Here is a 23,905-nt window from a genome sequence, read left to right as displayed (position 1 = left end):
TGATCATGAAACTTCGGATCAAGTCACTACCAAACCTCGTAGGATGACAAGGACGCGTACTGCTTCAGAGTGGTACGGTAATCCTGTCTTGGAGGTCATGTTGCTAGACAACAATGAACCTACGAGCTATGGAGAAGTGGGTGGTGGGCCCGGATTCCGACAAATGGCTAGAGGCCATAAAATCCGAGAGAGGATCCATGTATGAAAACAAAGTGTGGACTTTGGAAGAACTACTTGATGGTTGTAAGGCCGTTGGGTACATATGGATTTTAAAAGGAAGACGGACAATGATGGTAAGTATCACCATTAAGAAAGCTCGACTTGTTGTTAAGATGTTTTCCGACAAGTTCAAGGAGTTGACTACGATGAGACTTTCTCACTCGTAGTGATGCTAAGAGTCTGTTGGAATTATATTAGCAATTACTGCATAATTTATGAAATCTTGCAGATAGGATGTCAAAACATTGTTTCCTTGACGATATTCTTGAGAAAAGGTTGTATGTGATACAACCAGAAGGTTTTGTCAATCCCGAAAGATGCTAACAAGTGTGCATAGCTCCAGTAATCCTTCTAAGGATTGGAGTAAGCATCTCGGAGTTGGAATATATGCTTTGATGAGATGATCAAAGATTTTTGGTTTATACAAAGTTTATGAGAAACTTGTATTTCCAAAGAAGTGAGTGGGAGCACTATAGCATTTCTGATGAGTATATGTTGTTGACATATTGTTGATCGGAAATGATGTAGAATTTCTGGAAAGCATATAGGGTTATTTGAAAAGTGTTTTTCAATGGAAAACCTGGATTAAGCTACTTGAACATTGAGCATCAAGATCTATAAGGATAGATCAAAACGCTTAATAGTACTTTCAAATGAATACACACCGTGACAAGATTTCGAAGGAGTTCAAAATAGATCAGCAAAGAAGGAGTTCTTGGCTGTGTTATATGGTGTGAGTATTGAGTAAGACTCAAGACATGACCACGACAGAAGAGAGAGAAAGGATGAAGGTTGTCCCCTATGCTTCAGACGTAGGCTCTATAGTATGCTATATTGTGTACCGCACCGGAAGTGTGCCTTGCCATGAGTCAGTCAAGGGGTACAAGAGTGATCCAGGAATGGATCACAGGACAGCGGTCAAACTTATCCTTAGTAACGAGTGGACTAAGGAATTTTCTTGATTATGGAGGTGGTAAAAGAGTTCATCGTAAAGGGTTACGCCGATGCAAACTTTGACACTAATCTGGATTATTTTGAGTAGTAAACCGGATTCGTATAGTAGAACAGTTATTTGGAATAGCTCCAAATAGAGCGTGGTAGCTGCATCTAGGAGATGACATAGAGATTTGCAAAGCACACACAGATCTGAAAGGTTCAGATCCGTTGACTAATAACCTCTCTCACAAGCGAGATATGATCAAACCCCATGGGTGTCGATTCATTACAATCACATAATGATGTGAACTAGATTATTGACTCTAGTGCAAGTGGGAGACTGTTGGAAATATGCCCTAGAGGCAATAATAAAATGGTTATTATTGTATTTCCTTGTTCATGATAATTGTCTGTTATTCATGCTATAATTTTATTGACCGGAAACCGCAATACATGTGTGAATACATAGACCACAACATGTCCCTAGTGAGCCTCTAGTTGACTAGCTCATTGATCAACAGCTGGTCATGGTTTCCTGACCATGGACATTGGATGTCATTGATAACGGGATCACATCATTAGGAGAATGATGTGATGGACGATACCCAATCCTAAGCATAGCACAAGATCGTGTAGTTCGTTTGCTAAAGCTTTTCTAATGTCAAGTATCTTTTCCTTAGACCATGAGATTGTGCAACTCCCGGATACCGTAGGAATGTTTTGTGTGTACCAAACGTCACAATGTAACTGGGTGGCTATAAAGGTGCACTACGGGTATCTCCGAAAGTGTCTGTTGGGTTGGCACGAATCGAGACTGGGATTTGTCACTCCGTGTGACGGAGAGGTATCTCTGGGCCCACTCGGTAGGACATCATCATAATGTGCACAATGTGATCAAGGAGTTGATCGCGGGATGATGTGTTACGGAATGAGTAAAGAGACTTGCCGGTAACGAGATTGAACAAGGTATCGGGATACCGACGATCGAATCTCGGGCAAGTACTATACCGTAGACAAAGGGAATTGTATACGAGATTGATTGAATCCTTGACATCGTGGTTCATCTGATGAGATCATCGTGGAACATGTGGGAGCCAACATGGGTATCCAGATCCCGCTGGTGGTTATTGGCCGGAAAGTTGTCTCGGTCATGTCTGCATGGTTCCCGAACCCGTAGGGTCTACACACTTAAGGTTCGATGACGCTAGGGTTATAGGGAATAGATATACGTGGTTACCGAATGTTGTTCGGAGTCTCGGATGAGATCTCGGATGTCACGAGGAGTTCTGGAATGGTCCAGAGGTAAAGATTTATATATGGGAAGTCCTGTTTTGGTCACCGGAAAAGTTTTGGGTGCTATCGATAACGTACCTGGACCACCGGGAGGGTCCCGGGGGTCCACCAGGTGGGGCCACCGGCCCCAGAGGGCTGCGTGGGCCAAGTGTGGGAGGGGACCAGCCCCAGGTGGGCTGGTGTGCCCCCCCACCAGGGCCCAAGGCGAAGAGAGGAGGGAAAAAGGGGAAACCCTAGGCTCAGGTGGGCCTAAGGCCCACCTAGTGGTGCGCCCTCCTCTCTTCCCCCTTGGTCGCCACCCCTAGGGGTGGAAACCTAGGTGGGGGCGCAGCCCCTCCCTTTCCCCTATATACAGTGGGGGTTTGGGGCTGCCATACATGTGAGAACATCTCCCTCTTGGCGCAACCCTACCCCTCTCCCTCCTCGTCTCTTGCGGTGCTTGGCGAAGCCCTGTTGGAGTGCCACGCTCCTCCACCACCACCACGCCGTCGTGCTGCTGTTGGACGGAGTCTTCCCCAACCTCTCCCTCTCCCCTTGCTGGATCAAGGCACGGGAGACGTCATCGGGCTGCACGTGTGTTGAACGCGGAGGCGCCGTTATTCGGCGCTTAGATCGGAATCAACCGCGATCTGAATCGCTACGAGTACGACTCCTTCATCAGCGTTATTGTAATGCTTCCGCTTAGCGATCTACAAGGGTATGTAGATGCACTCCCCTTCCCCTCGTTGCTATATTACTTCGTAGATTGATCTTGGTGATGCGTAGAAAATTTTAAATTTCTGCTACATTACCCAACAGGGGGGCGCCCTCCTATCTCGTGGGAGCCTCGGCTGCTTCTTGACTTGCACTCCAAGTCCTCTGGATCACGTTCGTTCCAAAAATCATGCTCTCGAAGGTTTCATTCCGTTTGGACTCCGTTTGATATTCCTTTTCTTTGAAATACTGAAATAGAAAAAAAAACAGCAATATGGGCTGGGCATCCGGTTAGTAGGTTAGTCCCAAAAATGATATAAATGTGTAAAATAAAGCCCGTAAACATCCAAAAAGGGTAATATAATAGCATGGAATAATCAAAAATTATAGATACGTTGGAGACGTATCAAGCATGCCCAAGCTTAATTCCTGCTCGTCCTCGAGTAGGTAAATGATAAAAAAGAAATTTTTGATGTGGAATGCTACCTAGCATAATTCTCAATGTAATTTTCTTTAATGTGGCATGAATGTTCAGATCCAAATGATTCAAGATAAAAGCTTATAAAACATAAAAATAATAATGCTTCAAAGCATACTAACAAATAATCATGTCCTATCAAAATAACATAGCCAAAGAAAGCTTATCCCTACAAAATCATATAGTTAGGCCATGCTTCATTTTCATTACACAAAATACTCCCATCATGTACAACCCCGATGATGAGCCGAGCAATTGTTTCATACTTTTTAACGCGCTTCAGCCTTTTCAACTTACACAATACATGAGCGCAAGCCATGGACATAGCACTATGGTGGTAAATGGTGGTGGTTGTAGGGACAAAAAGGGAGAAGATAGTCTCACATCGACTAGGCGTATCAACGGGCTATGGAGATGCCCATCAATAGATATCAATGTGAGTGAGTAGGGATTGCCATGCAACGGATGCACTAGAGCTATAAATATATGAAAGCTCAACAAAAAGAAACTAAGTGGGTGTGCATCCAACTTGCTTGCTCACGAAGACCTAGGGCATTTTGAGGAAGCCCATCATTGGAATATACAAGCCAAGTTCTATAATGAAAAATTCCCACTAGTATATGAAAGTGACAACATATGAGACTCTCTATCATGAAGATCATGGTGCTATTTTGAAGCACAAGTGTGGAAAAAGAGATAGTAGCAATTGTCCCTTCTCTCTTTTTCTCTCATTTTATTTTTTTCTTTTCCTTTTTTTGCTTTTTTTTCTTTTGCTTTTTTTTTCTTTTCCTTTTTTCTTTTTTTTCTTTTTGGTGGGCTTCTTTGGCCTCTTTTATTTTTATAAAGTCCGAAGTCTCATCCCGACTTGTGGGGGAATCATAGTCTTCATCATCCTTTCCTCACTAGGACAATGCTCTAATAATGAAGATCATCACACTTTTATGGATTTACAACTCAAAAATTACAACTCAAAGCTAGAACAAGATATGATTCTATGTAAATGCCTCCGACGGTGTACCAGGATATGCAATGAATCAAGAGCGACATGTATAAAAATTATGAAGGTGGCTTTGCCACAAATACGATGTCAACTACATGATCATGCAAAGAGCAATATGACAATGATGAACCGTGTCATAATAAACGGAACGGTGGAAAGTTGCATGGTAATATATCTCGGAATGGCTATGGAAATGCCATATAGGTAGGTATGGTGGCTGTTTTGAGGAAGGTAAATAACGGGTTCAATACCGGTGAGAGTTGCGCGGTAATAAGAAAAGCTAGCAAAGTGGAAGGATGAGTGTGCGTATATCCATGGACTCACATTAGTCATAAAGAACTCATATACTTATTGCAAAAGTCTACTTAGCCCTCGAAGCAAAGTACTACTACGCATGCCCCAAGAGGGATAGATTGGTAGGAAAAGACCATCGCTCGTCCCCGACTGCCACTCATAAGGAAGACAATCAAAAGAGCACCTCATGCAATAATTTTGTCAGACAACTTTTACCATACGTGCATGCTACGGGACTTGCCAACTTCAACAGAAGTATTTATCAATTTCATAATTATCCACTAGCATGACCCTAACATTACTACCTTTATATCTCAAAACAATTATCAAGCAACAAATTGATCATAGCATCCAATTCAATTTCTATGATAGTTTTTATTATACCCAACTTGGATGCTCATCATTCTAGGACCAACTTTGTAACCAAAGCAAATACCATGCTGTTCTAAAAGACTCTCAAAATAATATAAGTGAAGCATGAGAGACTAGCAATTTCTCCAAAATTAAGACACCACCGTGCTCTAAAAGATATAAGTGAAGCACTAGAGCAAAAACTATCAAGCTCAAAAGATATAAGTGAAGCACATAGAGTATTCTAGCAAATTCTAATAAAATAGGCTTCTCCAAAAAGATGTGTACAGCAAGGGTGATTGTGGTAAACTAAAAAGCAAAGACTAATATAATACACGACGCTCCAAGCAAAACACATACAATGTGGCGAATAAAAATATAGCTCCAAGTAAAGTTACCAATGAACAAAGACGAAAGAGGGGATGCCTTCCCGGGGCATCCCCAAGCTTAGGCTTTTGGCTATCCTTGAATATCTTGGGGTGCCTTGGGCATCCCCAAGCTTAGGCTCTTGCCACTCCTTATTCCATAGTCCATAAAAGCTTTACCCAAAACTTGAAAACTTCACAACACAAAACTCAACAGGAAATCTTATAAGTTTCGTTAGTGAAAGAAAACAAACCACCACATAAGGTACTGTAATGAACTCATTCTTTATTTATTTTGGTGTTAAACCAACTGTATTCCAACTTCTCTATGGTTTATAAACTATTTTACTAGCCATAGATGCATCAAAATAGGCAAACAACACACGAAAAACAGAATCTGTCAAAAACAGAACAGTCTATAGCAATCTGTAACTAACACAAACTTCTGGAACTCTAAAAATCCTACCAAAATAGGACGTACTGGACAATTTGTTTATTGATCAGCAGCAAAAAGAATCAATGCAAAATAACGTTTCTGTGATTTATTGATTTTTTTTCTCGCGAGCACAAAGTTTCTGTTTTTCAGCAGAATCAAATCAACCATCATCATAGTTTATCCTATAGGTTCTACTTGGCACAAACACTAATTAAAGGCTGAAAACACATATAAACAGAAAGTAGAAACAAAATTTAACACTAAACAGGAACAAAAACAAAAAACACAAAGAAAATTGGGTTGCCTCCCAACTAGCGCTATCATTTAACGCCCCTAGCTAGGCATAAAAGCGAAGATAGATCTAAGGAGTGCCATCTTTGGCACTTGATTCATAAGTAGAGAAATTATAATCTTTAGGGGTTTCTCCCTTTTTAGCAATGATAAAACCTTTAGGCAAAAATTCAAGAACTTCATTTGTAGCAAAAGGTTTCTCAACGATAGAGAGACAATTGGGATGAACACTCATGGATTTGATATCCGCATCTCCCTTACTAGGAGATTCACCCTTATTTTTAGGAACATAAATAAACTTGGCAGTTTTGGGAGGGGGTTTTGGAGTATTTTTCATGGAGGAAAACGCAGAACCTAAGTTAGTCATGATATCCTCAAGTTTACCAATTCTTGCAGAATCTAGATCTATTTTTTCAATAACTATAGGTTCTTTTTCTTTAAGATTTTTCAAAGTAACCCCAACCCTAGATCTTGGGTAATTTGATTATGAATCTTCCTATCCAAGTTTTCAATTAACTCAACAGTGGCAATTTTATTTTCAATGATCTCAAGACGTTGCATAACATGTTCCAAAGTTAAAACAGTTCCATTAACCAAAAGAGGTGGTGGGCCAAACAAATCTAGCATAGCATTATAAGCTTCAAACTTGTGACTATTCAGGTAACGATGCTTGAAATCCTTCTTGCTACGTCTTAAGCTTGCGTTGGTTTTCCTCGAAGAGGAGAGGGTGATGCAACAATAGTAGCGTAAGTATTTCCCTTAGTTTTTGAGAACCAAGGTATCGATCCAGTAGGAGGCTCCTCAACAAGTCCCACGAACCTACACTAACAAATAAACAACTCGCAACCAACGTGACAAAGGGGTTGTTAATCCCTTCAGGCCACTTGCGAAAGTGAGATCTGATAGAGATAGTATGATAAGATAAATATATTTTTGGTATTTTATAATATAGATGCAGAAAATAAAGATGCAAATAAAAGTAGATTAGAAGCAAATATGATAAGAGATAGACCCGGGGACCATAGGTTTCACTAGAGGCTTTTGTCAAGAGCATAAGTATTACGGTGGGTGAACAAATTACTATCGAGCAATTGATAGAAAAGCGAATAATTCTGACGTTATCTAGGCATGATCATGTATATAGGCATCACGTTCATAACAAGTAGACTGACTCCTACCTGCATCTACTACTATTACTCCACACATCGACCGACTCCTGCCTGCATCTAGAGTATTAAGTTTATAAGAACAGAGTAACGCATTAAGCAAGATGACATGATGTAGAGGGATAAACTCAAGCAATATGATATAAACCCCATCTTGTTATCCTCGATGGCAACAATCAATACGTGCCTTGCAACCCTTTCTGTCACTGGGTAAGGACACCGCAAGATTGAACCCAAAGCTAAGCACTTCTCCCATGGCAAGAAAGGTCAATCTAGTAGGCCAAACCAAACTAATAATTCGAAGAGACTTGCAAAGATAACTCAATCATACATAAAAGAATTCAGAGAAGATTCAAATATTATTCATAGATAAACTTGATCATAAACCCACAATTCATCAGATCTCGACAAACACACCGCAAAAAGAGATTACATCGAATAGATCTCCACAAGAGAGGGGGAGAACATTGTATTGAGATCCAAAAAGAGAGAAGAAGCCATCTAGCTAATAACTATGGACCCGTAGGTCTATGGTAAACTACTCACAACTCATCGGAGAGGCAAGGATGTTGATGTAGAAGCCTTCCATGGTCGATTCCCCCTCCGGCAGAGTGCCGGCGAAGGCTCCAAGATGGGATCTCGCGGATACAAAAGGTTACGATGGTGGAAATTGTGTGTCGTCCTACCCCTGGATGTTTTTGAGGTACGTAGGCTTATATAGGAGGAAGAAGTACGCAGGCTTATATAAGAGGGGCCCACGAGACAGGGGGGCGCGCCCTATAGGGGGGGCTCCTATCTCGTGGGCGCCTCGGCTGCTTCTTGACTTGCACTCCAAGTCCTCCGGATCATGTTCGTTCCAAAAATCATGCTCTCGAAGGTTTCATTCCGTTTGGACTCCGTTTGATATTCCTTTTCTTCGAAATACTGAAATGGGCAAAAAACCAACAATATGGGTTGGGCCTCCGGTTAGTAGGTTAGTCCCAAAAATGATATAAATGTGTAAAATAAAGCCCATAAACATCCAAAAGGGGTAATATAATAGCATGGAACAATCAAAAATTATAGATACGTTGGAGACGTATCAACCGGCACCCACCGCAATGGCATCACCATCATCAACTCAGCAGATGAACATGAGGAGTACACGGGTCCACAAGAGAGGTCACACTCTTTTGTTTCTGCTTATATTATGCATTGCTTAATATTACCTACTACTTTATCGTCCTGTTCACCTCTTAGACTCCAAGTTAGTTCCAAATTAATGTTCAAACTTGAGTTTTAAAATTAGTTGTGGGGCACATATCGAGGTAGCAATGAATAGTATCTCTGTCTATTATCTGACACATATCGAGGCAGCAATGAATATTATATGTACCTATGTTGTTCATCTTGGGTGGGAAAGAAATAGTAAAGCAATCATCGTCTGTCTTTTTATTAAATTAAAGCTATTATCAGCCTGCTATCATTATTTTGGGATCCATCCACTGGTTGTTACCATCACTCTAGATTTCTGCATGCTCTCCTTACATAATCTCACTATATTTTTTTCATATGCATGTCAAATATTTTTAACAGTCATGCTAAACATGTAGAGAAAAAGAGAAGAGTTTTGCACGGCAAATCAATGTCATGCAGACATTGCTCCATGGTGGGTTCAATGGCAAACCCTCCCCCTCCCCAGATTGTAATCCACAGGAAGATATCTGTTCTGAGGCAGATTCAGACGCAGGTGACCACTCCTATTTACCCCCAAGGTGTTTGCTCTAACTTGACATGATGATGTTAGTCATATCATGCATATGTTGCCTTGCACTGCCTACTTTCGATATCATATATGTCATCTGCTTAGTTTAGACATGTTCTATAATTCCACCTGTTTAGTTTCTATATCATATATGGGAATTATGCAGTCTCATCTCTTTTAGCCAGCCATAATATATGTGAAATATGCAATGCCATCCTGTTTACCCAAGCATCATATATTTGAATGATATCTTGCCCATCCTTTCTTCATTACATTTCCATCTGTCGACAATGTTTGTACATTAAACTACTCTTCCTGTGAATCAACCATTTGAGTGGGTGATGGAAAAATCTGGAGTGAAAAGAAGGTCTTCAGCGTAGACAGTGCTACCTGTCGAAGCAGATCTCTTGCTGGGTCCCGATAGCCCTTCAGAGATGGATTCAGAGACATATGACCAGTCCTATTCCCCCACCGAGGTGTATCCTCTAACTTGGCATGATTATACTGCTCATATCATGCATATGGTGTCTTGCATTGCATAGTTTAGACATCATATACACAATATTCAACACCATGTTCTTAGTTCAGACATCATATGTGCGAATGCCCTCTGCTTAGCATATAAATCACATATGTGAATTAAATCATGGGATCCTGATTACTTAGATAACATGTATGTGAATTATGCCATGCAAACCTATTTACTAAAGACATCATATAATTATCTCATGCCATCCTTTTTAGTTAGTCATCATATCTTTGAATTATGTCATGCTATGCTATCCAGTTTAGATAGACATCATATATGTGAAATTATGTCATGCTATCCTTTTTGTTAAACAATATACATGTCAACTATTTCATGCCTTCTTTTTTCCACACTATCTATTGCATCTGTCTCTCATACAATGTCTATACATTCAACTATGTTTCCTGTTTATCAACCATTTGAATTGGAGCGGGTGATGGCAGTATCTAGCGGAGTAAAAATACGGTCTTCAAATAAAACAGTGCTACCTCTTGGTGGAGATAGCACCCTATTGTACATGCACGAGAACGAGCCCTACCACACATAACCTAGACTCCCGCAGATTGTACCCCTACTGCGATGGACAGAGAACCAACTTCATCCAATCTAACCCCAACCCCAGCAGATAGTAACCCAGTTCCTGTTGACACAACACCATCTCCACCACAGAGCTCCCAAACAAGAGGAGTTAGTAAGGCAGCTCGAGTGCCCAAAGCACCTGTACTACCACGACGAACCCCAACTCCACCAGTTAGTACCCTATTCCTGTGGAGGAAGCACAACCATCCATTCGTAGTTTAGCATCTATTGCATTTGATGTTCTTAAATCCTATGTGCGTATCTTCCCATCATGGAAATATAATACTGAAGATGAAGGAAAATGCCACTTGCAGCTGTTTGTCCGGGAGTTATGTGTAAGTAATGTTATTCATGACAATTACTTTGCTTTGTCCCATACATTCTACCTCCATGATGGTTATAATACAACAAATTTTCCCATTTTTCTCTATAAAGAAGGACCGATTTGGAAACATGGGATGAGGTAACCTGTGCTAATACCTCTTCTATCTTCAAGAATGCTTGGTGGAAGTATCGGAATTACCTGAAGAAAACGTACTTCAGTGGCAAAGAAACTCGTCAAATTCCCTTACATTCTCCTGAGACACATTTACTGGACTATGACTGGGAACGCCTTGTTCTGTACTAATCCCGAACCAAGAATGTGGTAAGGTCTATGAGCTCATTTTTTTATTTTAAGTATTATATGTCTGTGTCTTACTATACTCTGTTCATGTAGAACAAGTGCTAAAACCTGAAAAACAACTATTCTCATTTAAACTTCCATTGCTATCATGCATACTGCTTTGCTCTTGTATCACTATATTTACTCATACAAACTTATTTTTAAATTGAAGGATCCAATCAAAACTCCAATGGCACAACATGTATGTTTACGCATGTTTCTTTAACAGGTTTGCTCTTATATAAATAGCTCTGTTGATTTCAATTTCAATTGTGTATATAGTTGACTTCTCATATCATGCACACTACTTGCATCACAATAGAGCCAATAGTGTTGTTGTACATGTAGACCCGTGGTATCCATCTGAAATCTTGTTGTGCCCTGTAGTTTCCCACGCTTTGTATTCTTTCAGTGCTACTTTGTCTTGAACTGATATGATTTGAACCATGTCTCTATTTTGATTTGGCAAGACAATGCAGTGACCATAGGGCATAGATATATGTTTGTTTGATGCTTTTATTATGTACTACTTGGCAATAGAAGACTTGGTAGTTTAATCATGTCCACCTTACAAAAGAAGTGGTTCACCGAAATGAGTTTCATATACTAGTACATGCCAAGCAAGTTATGTGTCTGCTTGTTTCTTCTTTTAGAATGCTGTCAGAATATTGGGCAAGAGTGCCTTATTAAGAAATGGTAAAGGAAGTAATGTAGATAAGGTTCAGGATAGTGAGACATCCTTGTTGGTCTCCAACAAAGCTGATAAAACAACTAAGGAAAACTATCTTGAAGACAGTGAGACAACTCCAAAGTCCTGTCTTGGTTTAGTGTTTGAGTTACTGGCCACTACCGATGGCACAAGCTATTCAAACTCACTGTCTAAATCAGTTCGGTTTTTTGAGTCTCAACTACAAGCTGAAAGACATCGATCAGCTGTGCTGCGACAAGAAGCCGAAGGACCGCGTAAGTCCCTAGAGCATTCAGATGCATACTTTCTGGTGCAATAACAAGCATTGGAGGATTTTAGCACCAAACAAGACAAAGCTAATAAGCTTGCTAAGCTTATTGCCAACATGGTGGGTACCCAGGATAATGTTTCTTGAGCTCTTCTGAAGTTGTTTTAGTTATGGACTTGTTTTGCTACCGTGTTTATTTGCACTACTGGGCAATTTAGATGACCAGTGTATGTAATATGCTGCTTTGTTCCTTATATTTGCACTGGTGGCGAACTTTGATGCCCAGTGGATGTAATATATGTAATAGCCGTAATAGCCTAGCATTAGTTGCTTGCTTATTTACTTCCTTATTGTCTTGTTTAGTTGTTTTCTTGTAGTCACTGCAGTTCTTTTTCTGCTTTTTTCTAGTGGCCACAATAACCTATTTTTATAACTAGGCCACAATAACCATGGCAACACACGGATTGTTGTAACCATGGTCCTGCTACCCTCCACAGTTTGTACGATCCATGGGCCTTCTACCGGCTGTAGGATCCATGGGCTTTCTATGGGCCGTACGATCAATGGGCCTTCTACGGGCCATAGGATCCATGGGCCTTCTACGTCCTGTAGGATCCATGCGCCTTCTACGGGTCATCTAATCTGTGGGCCTTGCACGGGCCGTATAATCGTTTCACCAAACATGGGCCGTACTATTCGTGGACCAATAACAGTCCGCAAAATGGGCCATAAACGGGCTAGAGTGGCCTAACCATAACGGGCCATTAATAGGCTGTATTTGATGACGCTATGAAAACAACCCAACGGATTAACGGGCCACAAACGTGCCGACTGTAACCACAGGCTGGATTTGGCCCACAAGCAGAAAAGGCCAGTAATGGGCCGTAAGTAACCAAATGCTGGAAATGAGCCCAAGAATAAATGAGCCCTGAGAATGCCAAAAGGTAACACGGGATGGAAACGGCCCAATGGAATAATGGGCCGCTAATGGGTATAAAGCGATACACTGTTCATTACGGGCCGGTTTCACCACGGGCTGTTAATGGGCCAAGAGTTACAAAGGGACTCATATTGGCCGAAAGACGTAATGGGCCATACATGGTGAAAGTGCAACTATCCCTAGGTGGTTTTGGTAATTCATAACAACATATAGCTCATTGAGCTAATGCTATTCCAAGACTATTATTTCAGGAAGCTCAATGAATGGCATGGCATGGATGATGAAAGTGGATCCCTCAAAATATCAAGGACAAAGGATTGGCTCAAGCTCAAAAGCTCAAGACTCTACATTTTATATTTCAGTGATCCAAGATCACATTGAGTCTATAAGAAAAGCCAATACTATCAAGGAGGGATGAGGTGTTGCTTAATGAGCCTCTTGCTTCATGTGCTTAGTGATATGCTCCAAATACCCTCAACTACTTTCTCACATCCTCATATGACCTAAACCTAAAGCCAAAATTGGTCACGCCGATTCTTTCTATCCGGCGCCACCGAGTTCAAATGTCATAGCCACTGCCACAAACCCTAGGCAAATCGGTCTCACCGATAGGGATCTCGGTCTCACCAAGATGGGATTGTAATCTCTCTGTTTTCCTTCGTAACGTTTCGGTCTAACCAAAGTGAGCGATCGGTCCCACCGATATTGCAATGTAAACTCTCTGTTTCCCTTTTGTAACATTTCGGTCTCACCGAAAAGAGCAAATCGGTCCCACCGAGTTTATCTGACCAACTCTCTGGTTAGCTAATTACCAAAATCGGTCTCACCGAGTTTGTGTAATCGGTCTCACCGAGATTACGTTATGCCCTAACCCTAACCATATCGGTCCTACCGAGTTGCATGTCGGTCCCACCGAAAATCCTAACGGTCACTAGGTTTACTAAATCGGTCTGACCGAGTTTGTTGATTCGGTCCCACCGGGATTGGTAAATTGTGTGTAACGGTTAGATTTTGTGTGGAGGCTATATATACCCCTCCACCTCCTCTTCATTCATGGAGAGAGCCATCAGAACAAACCAACACTTCCAACTTACCAGTTCTGAGAGAGAACCACCTACTCATGTGTTGAGGCCAAGATATTCCATTCCTACCATATGAATCTTGATCTCTAGCCTTCCCCAAGTTGCTTTCCACTCAAATCTTCTTTCCACCAGATCCAAATCCTATGAGAGAGAGTTGAGTGTTGGGGAGACTATCATTTGAAGCACAAGAGCAAGGAGTTCATCATCAACGCACCATTTGTTACTTCTTGGAGAGTGGTGTATCCTAGATTGGCTAGGTGTCACTTGGGAGCCTCTGACAAGATTGTGGAGTTGAACCAAGGAGTTTGTAAGGGCAAGGAGATCGCCTACTTCGTGAAGATCTACCGCTAGTGAGGCAAGTCCTTCGTGGGCGATGGCCATGGTGGGATAGACAAGGTTGCTTCTTCATGGAACCTTCTCGGGTGGAGCCCTCTGTGGACTCGCGCAACCGTTACCCTTCATGGGTTGAAGTCTCCATCAACGTGGATGTACGATAGCACCACCTATCGGAACCACGCCAAAAACATTCGTGTCTCCAACTGTGTTTGAATCCTCCAAACCCTTCCCTTTACTTTCTTGCAAGTTGCATGCTTTAATTTCCGCTGCCTATATACTCTTTGCATGCTTGCTTGATTTGAGTGATGATTGCTTGACTTGTCCAAAGATTGCTAAAATCTGCCAAACTCTAAAATTGGGAAAAGGTTAAGTTTTTAATTGGTCAAGTAGTCTAATCACCCCCCTCTAGACATACTTCAAGGTCCTACAAGTGGTATCAGAGCTTTGGTCTCCATTTGCTTTGATTTCCATAGCTTTTGGTGGTCATAGCCTTGGTTTCACAACCTAGGAGAGTATGGCATCTAGCGAGGGAAATTATCACCTAAGAGGTCCTTACTTTGATGGAACTAATTTTGCTAGTTGGAAGCATAAGATGAAAATGCATATTCTTGGACATAACCCCGCCGTTTGGGCTATTGTTTGTATTGTCTTGCAAGGTGAATTCTTTGATGGGAGAGAACCAAACCGTGAAGCGAGTGCGGACGAATTGAAGATGCTGCAATACAATGCTCAAGCTTGTGATATCCTCTTCAATGGTTTATGCCCCGAAGAATTCAACCAAATCAGCCATCTTGAGAATGCAAAGGAAATTTGGGACACTTTGATTGATATGCATGAAGGTACCGACTCCGTCAAGGAATCCAAGTTGGATGTGCTCCAAAGTCAGCTTGACAAGTTCAAAATGAAGGATGGTGAAGGTATCGCTGAAATGTACTCTAGGCTTGCTCTTATCACAAATGAGATTGCCGGCTTAGGGAGTGAAGAGATGATCGACAGATTCATCATCAAGAAGATCCTAAGAGCATTGGATGGAAAATATGATACCGTGTGCACATTGATTCAAATGATGCCCAATTACAAGAATCTCAAGCCAACAGAGGTCATTGGTAGAATTGTTGCTCATGAGATGTCACTCAAGGATAAGGAGGAACTTCACAACAAGTCAAGTGGTGCTTACAAAGCCTCATGTGAAGCCCCCACATCATCAAGTGAGAAACAAACCTTCAATGAAGAATTGAGGTTAATGGTGAAGAATTTCAACAAATTCTACAAGAGTAGAAGCAAAGAAAGAAGCTCTAAGTCAAGGTCCTACAATGACAAGAGATCTTCCAGTCGAGAGCGCAATTGCTACAATTGTGGGAGACCCGGACACTATTCCAATGAGTGTACGACACCCTACAAAAGAAGAGAAGATTCTCCAAAAAGAAGAAGTAGAAGATAAGAATCACCGCCAAGAGAGAGAAGGAGTAGAGATGATCGTTATGAACGAAGAACCTCCCGGAGAAGCAAAGATTCGGAAAGGAAGGACAAGTCATCAAAGAGCTACACAAAACGAAGACATCAAGCTCATGTTGGTGAATGGGTATCCGGTTCTGACTCTGAACATCACTCCGAGAGAAGCTATCACTCCGACTCCGAATATACTCAAGATGAAGGTGTTGCCGGTCTAGCACTTGTGTCAACCAACTCCTATGACATATTTGACTCACCAAATGAAGGTATTGGAATATGCTTCATGGCTAAAGGCCCTATGGTAACTCATCCCGAGTATGTTGATTTCAATAGTGATGAAGATGACTTGCTAGGTGATGATGATTTACTTATTGACAACTCTAGTGGTGAATACTATGATGAACCGTCAATTAATCATGCTAAACAAGATAAAACGAATGATAATGATAAGGAGAAGATTGAGCTTCTAACTAAAGAACTAAACACTCTTAAGTTAGCTCATGAAACTATCTTCGAAAATCATCGAGAACTTTTAAGGGCTCATGAGAAGTTATGCTTTGAAAAGCTCAATCTTGAGCAAGAGCATGAGTTCTTAAAGGCAATCAATGATGGTCTTCGCAAGAAAAGTTCTTCTTATATTGCCAAGCGTTTACTCTTATCCACTTACATGCCTCAAGTCAAGTCTAGTAATAAGAACAAGAAAGAGTCTTCCTCTAGTAGTAACAATAACAATGCTAAATCCAATATTGTTGCTTCTAGTAGTTCTCTTGATTCCGCTAATGATTCTCTTAGCCAAGTTACACTTGAGCAAGAAAATAGCTTATTGAAGGGAATTATAGAGAAAGGTGTATACAAGAGCCTTGCCGGGAGTAAGCAATTCGAGGAAATTGTACGCAAGCAAGGAAGGCACCGGAAGAATCAAGGTGTTGGTTTTGAACGAAAGTTCAATGCCAATGGAGTTGAGTGGGAAGAAGATCAATACCCCAAGACGAAGTTTGTTCCTCAACAAGAGAAGTATGATCCTACTTACTTCAAGGGCACACAAGCACAAGATGATCTTCCACCACAAGACCACAAGAACAAAGGCAAGGACAAGCTTCAAGAGGAGATTGATGCATTTGAAGAAGCACCTAAGGCCTTGGTCATGTGGGTTCCCAAGACTACGTCAAGTTCTACTTCATCAAGCACAACTACTACACCAAGGATTCCCATCAAGATGATGTGGATCCCGAAGAAGAAGAACTAGAGAGTTCTTGAGGGTGACTCCGCCAACATTCTTCACTCATATCTTTATGGCAAGGACAAGTGCAATCAACTTCCACATCTTGCACTAGTTCAAGGAGTCACAAACCCTCATGTTGGTAAGGCAAGGGACAAGGTAACCTAATGTTTTCATGGACATCATATTGTGTGTGCATCACTCTATGTCTATGGATATTCTTGTTTGTTCCTTGTGGGACTAACCCGTGTAGGTATTGAAAGTGCAACTCACTCCAAAGGATTGCTCCAAAAGATCTACATCAACATTGAGCATCCACATCTTCAAAACCTACATGAAGTCATCATCGACAAAACCCAAGGTTAGTTCATCCCTCTAAGGGGGGATCTCACATCTAGGGGGATCTTAACTCTAAAGCATTGAGTCAAAGCAACTCTAATGATGTGAACACATCAATGCATTATGTAAAAGTGGTAACCCCACTTGAGCTTAAACGATGAGTATGACCTATGATCAAATGTTCTCATTTGACTCCTAAGTCAATATACTCATATATAGATGACCTAGTCATCGCCAATTGTTTGATAAATGCTAGAATTGGTTGTGCATGCTTTGCCACATATTTCATTTGTCATTTTATTGTGTGAGCATGTTGGTTGCATATTTTACTCATTCAAGGACATCCACTTGTTGTTTTGATTGATTGGCTTCTTTTTCTTTGGCCAAGTGGATGGACAAGAATGCCTAAGAACCTTCTCTAGCTATCTATGCTTTTCTCGTCTCAAACTCTATTCATGCTACATCACAAAATTTGATCAAGTCAGATTCGAACCACTCTGTGTGAGGAGCACTTGGAGTCCCCGATTCGTCATAGACTTAAACTTCCAAAACTTCTTTGTGATTTTTGGTCTGACCGATTCCTCCATTTCGGTCCTACCGAGATCACTAAGTCGATCTAGGTTTTCAATCTCGGTGCAACCGATTTGAACTTTTCGGTCTCACCGATTTACTGTAACTGTTAACAGTTATGCATCTCGGTGCCACCGAGTTGTTCCACTCGGTCACACCGACAGTGTCGGGCTATATATGCTCACGGGCAAATTTTGGAAAACCTTCTCCGAAACTCCTCGCCTGCGCATAGCTCACTCTGCCTACTAGGTCTACGGATCGTCGACTTCGTCGCCAGCCGCCTCCTGTCGCTGGTCTCCGCCGCCGTCAACGGATTTCTTCTCCGCTGTTGCCGCCGTAGCGAGTTCACCACCGAACTAGGGTATGAACTTGATCACAGTGCTATCCTCATCTAATTCTCAGCACATTGTGTTCGTAATGCATCTTGCCACGATTGAAACACTCCTATCCAGTCAATGCGATCCTTAGAATAGATGTGATTCGAAAATTTATGGTTAGGTTTCCGCCAAAACCATCTCGGACCCACCGAGTTGAAAAAATCGGTCCCGCCGATTTGGCTAACGCCATTGCACTAGTAAGTCTCGGTCTGACCGAGAATTACAAATTGGTGTGACCGATTTTAGAACTTTGTGAAATCCTAGCAGTCTCGGTGCCACCGAACTGTGACTCGGTCTGACCAAGTTCACTAGTTTAGGTTCCAAAACTGCTTCGGTACACCGAGTTTGAAAATCGGTAGATCCGAAATGCTTTCTGTGGAAACTAAAACTAAGTTTTTTGAATCATTCTTTTGCAAAAATCTCTGCATTTTGTGATGCTCATCCACTCTATCTCATCTATAACTATTCACAGGGTCAGCAGTCAGTGATTTGCAGCATGTCAGACCAAAGTGATAGTCAGAACAAGTCAGCAGAGCAGATTCACATGAGTGAGGGCACTAGTCCCTCTAGCAGCTCAGATGAGGGGAGCAGAAGCACTCCCAGCAATTTGCCCAAAGCAGCCACAAGAGCTAGAAGAAAGAGAACCTCAGACTCTGAGGATGAGGATTATGTTGCTGTTGAAGATGAGGCTACTTCCAAGAAGGTAGTGCTCAAGAAGGTGCTCAGTTCAACTGCAGTAAAGCCAGGCATGAAGATCAAAAGGCCAACAGGAAGACAACCAATGTCCAAAGCCAAAGGATCAACTCAAGTACCTGAAAAGCCTGATCCCAAAGAGCCAACTGCAGAAGGAAAGAAAAGGAAGGAAAGGGTCAAGAAGACCATGGCCAGAGTTGTTGGTCAACCTTCCATGATGGAAGAGGGAGAAGAGGTTGCTGAACCAGCACCCAAGGCACAAAAGCTGATGGGTGATGCTATAAAGTCAGGGGCTGCAACATCAAAGCCCAAAGAAGCACCCAAAGCTGCCTTCAAGCCCAAGATTGCACCAAAGAGAAATACCAGGAGTATACCAGCAGCTGAGAAGAACAAGGCCCCAATGCCCGAGGTTGCTGCTGAGGAAGATGAAGAAGGGCAGATCTTGAGGAAGCTCAAACCCAAGATCCCAGACCATAATGATGCTCATCCTGTGGCTGAGAACATGAAAATCAGGAGAGACTCAGGGTTGAGGCTATGGAGAGAGTCATATACATATGCCACCAGGAGAAGGACTGCTGTAGATTACAGGTTCCACACCAAGGAGCAACAGGACTTCTATGAGACAATCTTGTTGGACAAGAAGCCCATAGTGTGTGATATGAGGTGGGTCGACTGGACCTACATGAAGGAAAATGAGTAATACTACCCTGGAGTGCAAGATAGTTTCATTTCTTGTGGAGTTGCAGATTTTGTTGGGCAGAATCTCACCAACTGGAATGATGAACTCATTATGCAATTCTACTCCACAGCACACTTCTATCCAGATGGCAGGATAGTTTGGATGTCTGAAGGAACGAGATACCAGTCAACCATTGAGGAATGGGCAAGCCTGATCAATGCCCCAGAGGAGAGTGAAGATGACTTGGATATTTATGCCAAGAAGAAAATGGATCATAACTCAATGTCACATATGTACAAGGAAATCCCTGATGAAGCACTTGAGATTTTCAAGTTTGGATCAGTTCATTTTCTTCTGTCAGGGCTGCCTACGATCAACCAGATCTTAAGGCACACTCTTTTCCCCAAATCAGGTGATCACAACATGATTAGAGGGCATGCAATAAACTTGCTACATGTATTTGATGTGCCCCAGAAATTCAAGGTCATGAGCCTTATGGTTCAAACTATCAAGAGGACTACAGCAGACCAGAAGAGAATATCAGTTGGATAAAGAACATTTTGCTCTCTATCCAGACTTTGAGGACAATCAAGTTGTCATGAATGAGGATGAACCATCATCAGTGCAAGCTCAAGCGAAGAAGGAGAAAGCAAGGAAAGAGAAGGCTGCCAAGATGCCAACTCAAGAGAAGGCATCTGAGTATTTCTTGAAGAACAAGCAGGAGCAGCTTGGTTACTTGATAGCATCAACACTGAGGACTGAGAAGGGGTTGGACACCCTAACTCAAAACCAGGAGAGCCTGGAAAGAATCATGGAACAAAAATTCTATGATCTTGATGTCAAAGTAACTGAGATTCAGTCAATTGTGGAACAGCTTCAGGATGACATGCAGGAGAGGAAGGGCAAGAGAACCACTGATGCATTTGCCAGAGTGCCTAGAGCTCAGAGGTCAGCTGCAGTGCCTGTGACAGACACAAGAGCCACATCATCTGCACCTGCTACAGCTCCTACAGCTCCAGTGCAACCAGCTCCAGCACCAACTCCTCCATCTCCATCTACATCGGCTGAAGCCTTCATTCTTGGAGTTATCCGGACACCACCACCACCTGAAGAACAAGCCTGAGAGTCGATCTAGCTCTATGCATTTTCTATGAACTTTTTGGTAACTTGTTGCCAAAGGGGGAGAAAAATATATAGATCATAGGCTTCGAGAGAGAGATTTGCTGTTTTTTGTTCTCTCTTGTCTTCTTGGTTAAACTTGTTTGTTTTTGATTGCTTGAGATACTATGCAATTACCTGTGAGACATTGATGATCATGTGTTTGATCATAAGCTACACTTATGCCTGTTTGATGATATTATCTTACCTATCCTTATATGATCATTCACTTTGCTTGGTGATGAGTGCATGTATTCAATCTTTATTATTTTGAGCGCTCCACCAAGATGTATGTGACATGGAAGAGTAACCCATGAGCCTATTTCCTTGTGCATTTGCAGTCCAAAGCAAATCTTAAAATATGCACAAATTTAGGGGGAGCTCTTGCTTATCACATACTTCTCAAAGCGACGATGTTTTTCAATCTTATTATCATTTGTCGAAGCTTTGATCTATATGTTGTCATCAATTACCAAAAAGGGGGAGATTGAAAGTGCAACTATCCCTAGGTGGTTTTGGTAATTCATAACAACATATAGCTCATTGAGCTAATGCTATTCCAAGACTATTATTTCAGGAAGCTCAATGAATGGCATGGCATGGATGATGAAAGTGGATCCCTCAAAATATCAAGGACAAAGGATTGGATCAAGCTCAAAAGCTCAAGACTCTACATTTTATATTTTAGTGATCCAAGATCACATTGAGTCTATAGGAAAAGCCAATACTATCAAGGAGGGATGAGGTGTTGCTTAATGAGCCTCTTGCTTCATGTGCTTAGTGATATGCTCCAAATACCCTCAACTACTTTCTCACATCCTCATATGACCTAAACCTAAAGCCAAAATCGGTCACATCGATTCTTTCTATCCAGCGCCACCGAGTTCAAATGTCATAGCCACTGCCACAAACCCTAGGCAAATCGGTCTCACCGATAGGGATCTCGGTCTCACCGAGATGGGATTGTAATCTCTCTGTTTCCCTTCGTAACGTTTCGGTCTAACCGAAGTGAGCGATCGGTCGCACCGAGATTGCAATGTAAACTCTCTGTTTCCCTTTTGTAACATTTCGGTCTCACCGAAAAGAGCAAATCGGTCCCACCGAGTTTACCTGACCAACTCTCTGGTTAGCTAATTACCAAAATCGGTCTCACCGAGTTTGTGTAATCGGTCTCACCGAGATTACGTTATGCCCTAACCCTAACCATATCGGTCCTACCGAGTTGCATGTCGGTCCCATCGAAAATCCTAACGGTCACTAGGTTTACTAAATCGGTCTGACCGAGTTTGTTGATTCGGTCCCACCGGGATTGGTAAATTGTGTGTAACGGTTAGATTTTATGTGGAGGCTATATATACCCCTCCACCTCCTCTTCATTCGTGGAGAGAGCCATCAGAACAAACCAACACTTCCAACTTACCAGTTCTGAGAGAGAACCACCTACTCATGTGTTGAGGCCAAGATATTCCATTCCTACCATATGAATCTTGATCTCTAGCCTTCCCCAAGTTGCTTTCCACTCAAATCTTCTTTCCACCAGATCCAAATCCTATGAGAGAGAGTTGAGTGTTGGGGAGACTATCATTTGAAGCACAAGAGCAAGGAGTTCATCATCAACGCACCATTTGTTACTTCTTGGAGAGTGGTGTCTCCTAGATTGGCTAGGTGTCAATTGGGAGCCTCCGACAAGATTGTGGAGTTGAACCAAGGAGTTTGTAAGGGCAAGGAGATCGCCTACTTCGTGAAGATCTACCGCTAGTGAGGCAAGTCCTTCGTGGGCGACGGCCATGGTGGGATAGACAAGGTTGCTTCTTCGTGGACCCTTCTCGGGTGGAGCCCTCCGTGGACTCGCGCAACCGTTACCCTTCGTGGGTTGAAGTCTCCATCAACGTGGATGTACGATAGCACCACCTATCGGAACCACGCCAAAAACATCCGTGTCTCCAACTGCGTTTGAATCCTCCAAACCCTTCCCTTTACTTTCTTGCAAGTTGCATGCTTTAATTTCCGCTGCCTATATACTATTTGCATGCTTGCTTGATTTGAGTGATGATTGCTTGACTTGTCCAAAGATTGCTAAAATCTGCCAAACTCTAAAATTGGGAAAATGTTAAGTTTTTAATTGGTCAAGTAGTCTAATCACCCCCTCTAGACATACTTCAAGATCCTACACATGGGCCGAAAGTTACAACGGTCTGGAATCATATTGGACGGCCCAGATGACTCTACTGGACCAAATTCCGGTAGGCCGTAACGGGCCATGAGTTAGCGGGCTGTAAATGGGCTATATGCGAACATGCCGTTAAAATGCTTTCCGTGGGTCGGCCTGCTACCTTTTGACCAAGTCAAACAAGCCGGTCTTTTCACCGGAACGGGCCTCTGTTGGGCCGTGCCACGTGTCGACGTATCATAGGCGCCTTCCGTCCAATGAGTGGATGACATCTGTCCCAACGGTGAGCCGACACGTGATTCCTCTGGCCAATGAGAAATTTACACGTGAAAAATCCCCATTGGTCGTGGCTGTTAGCGGGTTATCGGATCCAAAACCGGATCCGATAGCTTAACAGTGACCCATTATGGTGGATGCCACGTGTTGGTCACCCTTGACGAAAGCACTTCCATGACACGCGATTTATCGTCATGGAAGTGGACACTTCCATCTTATATCTTATATCTTATATTTACTAATTGGAGGCACCATACAAGCCTCCATGTTAATCATTAACCACTACTTACAAATAGCCATTAGATCTTAATTTTACGTCTAGGATTAAAGAAGATGTGGTTGGAAGTACGTACATTTACATGGGAGATCCAATCAGCCCTAGATAGTGACACGCTACAAAGGAAACGTGAGATCCAATCAGCCCTAGATAGTGACACGCTACAAAGGAAACGTGAGATCCAATCAGCCCGAGAGTCCATACTTGATACGCTACAAAGGAAACATGCAAACAAACTAAGACTAAAGATTTTTGCTTGGAAAGCGTACCAATTAAGTTAAGTTAGCCCTACAGCCTTGACACATCTAGCAATATAGTAGTAGTACGTATCATGGCAACTAGA

This window comes from Triticum aestivum, chromosome 6B (genome assembly GCF_018294505.1).
Source record: "Triticum aestivum cultivar Chinese Spring chromosome 6B, IWGSC CS RefSeq v2.1, whole genome shotgun sequence".
NCBI classification, from domain to species: domain Eukaryota; kingdom Viridiplantae; phylum Streptophyta; class Magnoliopsida; order Poales; family Poaceae; genus Triticum; species Triticum aestivum.
The sequence above is the reverse complement of the archived record's forward strand: the minus strand, read 5'-3'. Positions refer to the sequence as shown.